The sequence below is a fragment of the Morone saxatilis genome, unplaced genomic scaffold (assembly GCF_004916995.1).
Source record: "Morone saxatilis isolate NCDOM2014 unplaced genomic scaffold, NCSU_SB_2.0 Contig0, whole genome shotgun sequence".
Taxonomy (NCBI): Eukaryota; Metazoa; Chordata; class Actinopteri; family Moronidae; genus Morone; species Morone saxatilis.
Window position 1 is genome coordinate 9,566,333 of NW_023339650.1, and position 5,995 is coordinate 9,572,327.

Sequence of the window (5,995 nt, forward strand, 5' to 3'; positions counted from 1 at the left end):
GTGATCTTGCAAGTCCAGCTGCCTAGCAAGGTTCCCCGTAAGACTAGATAGTGTCACACCTTGGTTTTTGCACAAATGAAACAAATGTATTGACTGTTTTCCCTTTTCCAGTCTTTATGCTAAGCTAAGATAACTGGCTGTTGGTGGTAGTTTCATATTTAGCATAGAGACATGTTAGTGCGCACTTGAATCTGCCTCCATATCAATTTTCTTTTGGGCACAAGAAAGCAATGTAATTCGAGGTAATCAATCCTTACACGTGCTTTGATTTTTTCACTCTTCTGTCTCAAACCTAATCCCAAGAATGTGCTTATCCACTTGTACAGATATTATTATATTAGTTCATTTCAATTAAAAAAAATAAGATGCTTCATGTGCTTATCTTACTTGAAAGAACAGTTTTTCCTCTAACCTTTTACCACAACACTATACAGTGTCTCCACAGTTCTCTGTCACATTTAATAATACTGTTTGTTGACATGTAACTTCTTGTGCTTCACAGGCTAAGACTATTCAGGATTCATAAATATATGAGTAAACACAACTGCTGTGCACATTTATTTGTTTGATTTCATGCTATACTGGAGTCAAGGCATTAATTACTAATTTAAAAGGCGCTCGGATCAGTGCTTGGCATCTGCCGATGCACTTAATGAGGTACTTGGACCAGTTACGAAAAAAAAGGAAATCCAGCTGCTCAAGCAAAAATTACAATAGATGGGTGATTCCATTTAAGTCTTCTTTCTTTCTTTTCTAATGTGCTATTTGTTCTTCTTTACAGCATGTTGTCACCAACACTTCATCCATGTACAATGTTCAAACTCTCCAGGGGCCACATATCATGCAGAGTAACACACTCACTTTCTCCTGTGCACACACATATATAGGATGGTATGATGTAGGTCACACAGGAGCATTGCTCCCCTACCACCGGAGCTGATGGACGTGAAAGTACAAATCGCTCTCTCCCTGTCCTCTTCCTGTTGGTTTGAAGGTCACACACTCTCTCGGGGACATGACAGATGTAAAACAGTCACATCTCTCTCTCGCCGACTGTCATGTTCAGCTGCCATTTCACACTTGAACAGAATTGATTTCACAACCATTGGTCCCTTGGTGATAAATGAAAAAAATTAAACATTATTTACTAGCACACGTATAGAGGTAGCCTCTATTTCACATATGGTTGGGAAACAGTTTACGAGAATGTTTTACATTCCTGTGGCTGCTGTTCTATATGCATGAGGAGAGGAGACCAGTATTAAGACTCTGTAAGAGTCTCTGGGCTACATAACAAAAGCTCCTTTACTTGGAGCAAAGTAGACCAAGCGAGATGGCGTAACATCAGTTTGTTAATGAGCAACATCCCTATCTAATTAAATTTTTTTCCAATCCAGTACTAATTTACTTGCTGAACTAAAATAACATTATATTCTGTTCAACTAAAAGCACAGATGTCTTGATATACGTCATGATAATTTGTGACTGCTGTAGACCTAATCAGCAGCAAAAGAGGTTATAAAAGGCATTTTCTTTCATATAAATTAAAGCCTAATCATGTTTTTGATAAGTCTGATAGCCTTGGCTTTTTTTTGCTAACATTTTGACAATATGTTTGAATTCATTCACATTTCCATGGAAACACACACAAGGATACAAAAAATGAAAAAAAAAAAATGATCCCAGATCTTTCTCAGCCAATAAATCTAACATTCTCCTGTATGAGGCAACAACATCTGACCTGAGCTTTAACATTCAGATACACACAAACAACCTACACATGCACACACAGTCTATCCATAATCATATGGCAAGTCAGCTAGCCAGTTAGTGGGAGCGGCGATGCGAGTATTCGAGAATTGGAAGCGTTATAATCTGTTGGGCTCATGTGAGCTGGGAAGACCAGCAGCTGAGTCACATAATCCTTCCATCTCCACCCCAGATGATGTAAGAGAGAAGAGGAGAGGAGAGGACAGGAGAAGAGAGTAGAGGAGAGGAGAGGGGAACATTATTAGGTGGAGAAAAGTGGAGAGGAAATCAGAAAACTGGAGGTTTAGAGGGAGAATCATCTTTTCCTCTCAAACACAACAGAAACAGTCGCAACAAAAAACATGATTGTTCTGATAAAGATTCCGACTTATTATTATGTTAGTAAAATTAAGTAAATTAACTGTAAAATGAGAAAATGTCATCCATTTAGTTTTTCCTTTCTTACACTTGAGATTATGACTGATGCATGCATCATAGTTAATAAAAGGATTAAAGGCACTTGGATGGATTTTTTCTTTGCTTTTATCACATTAACCTTTTAGGGTTTTCTTTATTGTCTGGGTAGAGCACTTCTTCAATTGTTTTTGTGTTATTATTGTATATATGCGTTATGTTTTTATCAAGATAGTTGTGTTGGCTTTTACAATGCTGTCTGCAAAAAGTAAAATGTAAGGATGCTGCAATAATAACAGACATAAATGTTACTAGCCTTGCCAGCTAGTTATACTGTAGCTGCATCCCTCCACTGTGTGGGTTGCACCGTAGCAGAAATACCTTCTTATAATTATAATGGTATTCATTTTGTCCATAACATTTAGTATATAAACGTCAGCTGTAGTCAGAAAGTATTCTTAAACATCCTCTCATCACATCCAGTTCTGCCTCAAGTCTGACCTGATTCATCCCCTCTGTGCTCTCTTCATCCATTTAATCCCATGTACCAGGGTTTGAAATAATGCCTTGCAGTCAGCCACAGAGGCAGACCGATCATGTCGCAGACGGGTCAAAACAATGTTATCTGGAGCGGGGGAGGATGGATAAAAGCTGCCCCGCTGCTGTCCTGCACAGGAACAATTCACTGAGGACGCAAAGTGGCCTGAGCCACCGCAGGGATTAACTGGCAGGACGAGTCCTGCAGGGCAACTCACCCGCAGTCTGTCACCATCACTGCTGACACGCTCACACACAAACACTGCCTTGTAGAAATTTCACAAGTTCTCATCACATCCACAGGCGCAAAAGCAACAAAGACTAAGGTTAAATGGCAGCCATGGAATGAAGTGGATTCCTTAAATCAAATAAACTGTGTTGTGTTCAAATTAACTTTAAGTAAGAAAAGTGAAAATACAAATAGTTACATGCAACCAACACCCACTCTGAACCTAACTCTGGAGATGTGTGTATTTGTCTGTGGGAAAAATCTTTCTTTCTACATAGTGAGAAAGTAATTAAGTGAATCAGTCAGCGAGAGAACAAAATGTGTAAAACAAAGTGAGTGATCATTTAACAAAGCAAACTAATGAGCAAGTCAGCTTGTCTGTGTTTACTCTTAATGTCCGACCAGAGCGTTACGTTTCAAATAAAGCCACTTCTATTTTTGAGATGAGGAAGTTATATTACATCTCGGCGGTAAGCCTCGGTGAAAACTGCTTTTATCACAACATGACACGACGTTGCACAGAGACAGAAGGCTGCTCTGCAATCAAAATGATTAAAAGATAAAAATAAACAGCAAAAGAATGGCAACAAAACAAAGAGCTATGCATGGCTGATTTAAAAAGTGCAAGAGGATGATGTTACCTGGGAGATCAGAGAGCGCTCCTCTCTCTATAATGTGCTTCCTGTACAGAGTCTTCAAAACCTTGGCGCTGCCGAACCTCTTGAAGCGACTCTTCACATTGTTATAATACCATTCAAGCGACTGTGTCCTTAAAACCCTGCAGGCAAGGAAGGAAGAAAGAAGGGAGGAGGAAGGAAAGAAAGAAAACATGATATTAAGTCAAAAAGAACAGATGGCAAAGAAATGGGCAAGAATCAGATTTGATTATAATTACACCAGGATTATAACTTTGAGTTCATGCCAAGACTTCCATTAAAATCTGCTTAAGTTGAGTGTCTTTTAATTATCAAAGTGTAGACAACCGGACCTCACAGAATTATTTGAAAGAAGGATTGAAGCATTTCTTGTGAATAAAATCCAACCAAAGTTTTAGCGTGTATTTTTTGTTTTTGTGTACTTCTAATATAGGTTTGTGTTTGTTGTCAGACTGCCATATTTAAAGCAGTTTTCTTAGCTTTAAAGCAAATAATCTGTTTTTTAAGGTGAAAAATGCAGGATCCAAGCTGTGTCTTGTAAGGCGTTTGTCTGCTGTGAATGCCTAGATTTTCAGATGTGACGTCAGATAATTTTTCCAGGCTTTTCCTCATGTCGTGGTGCACAGCCAATCGGTGCTTGAATGCCAATTACATAAGCAGTAATTCATAACGGAGAGGTTTATGAAAAGCCCTCAGAAAAGCGCTCCCTTTGCGCCAGTGTTGCGTCGGATTGCATGAAACTCTGCCAAGTTTGGGTTTAATCTTGCAGTCCCTCTTTCTCTCTTTCATGCCACTGTCAAACACATTGGTGAGGTTAAACAAACACAACACACAAAGACAGGTTTACTGGTCGAGGAGGAAAAAAAAATGCAAACACACACTGTGTTTATTTACACACTATTCATTGCATTACCATGTATTATGCACATATTTTTGCCTTTTTTCTTGTTGCTATAAACGCTATACAAATAAAGGATGCACAAACATACATATTTACTCATATTTATGTTCATATACTATATTTATGTCATGGCCATGGCCTGTATTTTCCCTTTCTTTGGATTTCCAGTGCTCCCCTGTTGGTCTGTCTCTCTTTTGTGTGTGTTTGTCGGCATGGTATCCCTTTCTGGCCCTCTCTCATAACCAGCCATCCCATCTCCTGAATCCATCTCTACAAACTGTAAATATTCAATAAAAATATTAAACTTCAGCCTTCTGCCTCCTAATCTGTGTTCTGTGTCTGGGTCCACATAAAACATAATTTATGAGTGCAACTACAGAGTGGTTGTGGTATGTTATGTGTACTTCCTTTGTCTATGAATGAACATTTTATGCATGAAATAAAAGTATCCACATACTGAAAATCTATTCCACCAGCTGCACACTAATAATTTATTAGCCTCTGATGATATTCTATACTGTTTATAGTCAACAAACACAACCAAAATCAATAATAAATTGATCCTATTAACAAGTGTTGCCATAGCTTGATACAGTTTATTCCTCTGTGCCACAGACCTTAGAAATGAATGGGCTTGGGGCTAAGAGCCACAGACAGGCTGGGCATATTGGAACGTATTCAGAGATGCACTGTTAATTCCAGACATTTTATGGGACTTGTTGATAATATAAAATACAGCCAACCTAATCCTTTAAGGAAGCTACGATTTATGTGCAGGTATCTCTTTTTATTTCAGTGACCTTACCATCTATCCTATGAATATTTTTGTAAATGTCCACACAACTATCTAACCTTTTCTAGCATTTCTACCATTTTTTGTACGTCCAGCAAAGGTCAAATATTTGTTTTCTCCTATAATGCACACTCTACACACATAACTACATGCTGCATATGTCATTGACTTCAGCTGCCTCATTATGAAAGAGCATGGAGAAAGTGAAAGGGAACACAAAGTATATGACAGGGTGTTTTAGTGTGTGTGTGTGCATGTTGATGCTTCTGCTCAATGAAGAGACAGACCATTGAAGGAGAGGGTGAAAATAGCCATGCTAATAAAGGGATCCTGAGTGCCCCTGAGGCTGCATGGGCTGCCACATCAATCCCACCCACCCCCTCCTTCTTAACCTCCCTCCACTCTTCCCTCCCTTCCTCTTTCTCAGTGGATTTATTATCCTCTGCCTCTATCAGCTGGGCAGCTCAATGGGCCTCAGCTCCTTAATTTCATGCCACGGGTCAACCTAGTCTCTCTAATGGTGGCTGCTGAGCTCCAGTGAAGAGGCCTGACTCTTTTTACCTCCCTCTGGGCCCGAGGAAGGAGGCACAGAAAAGAATCTGAAAGAACAACACTGCGCTGAGGTGGCATCGTACGAGGCAAATATACAAATAGGTTCTACTCTGAAATGAGCTGGAGCTACTGGGAGCGACCTTTGAACTGAAAAAGTATTGAAG

The 5,995-nt window shown here is 39.3% G+C and overlaps 1 protein-coding gene across 2 annotated transcripts in view; it reads right to left on the reverse strand.

Moving 5' to 3' along the window:
- The window catches only part of myrip (myosin VIIA and Rab interacting protein), a 35,010-nt gene extending 31,392 nt beyond the window's left edge, over nt 1–3,618 (reverse strand). For both annotated transcript variants that reach the window (XM_035655987.1, XM_035655995.1), the window contains exon 1: nt 3,571–3,618. The gene's annotated coding sequence lies outside the window, so the exon portion shown is untranslated. The remainder of the gene's footprint in view (nt 1–3,570) is intronic.
- Between the last annotated feature and the right edge of the window lie 2,377 nt (nt 3,619–5,995).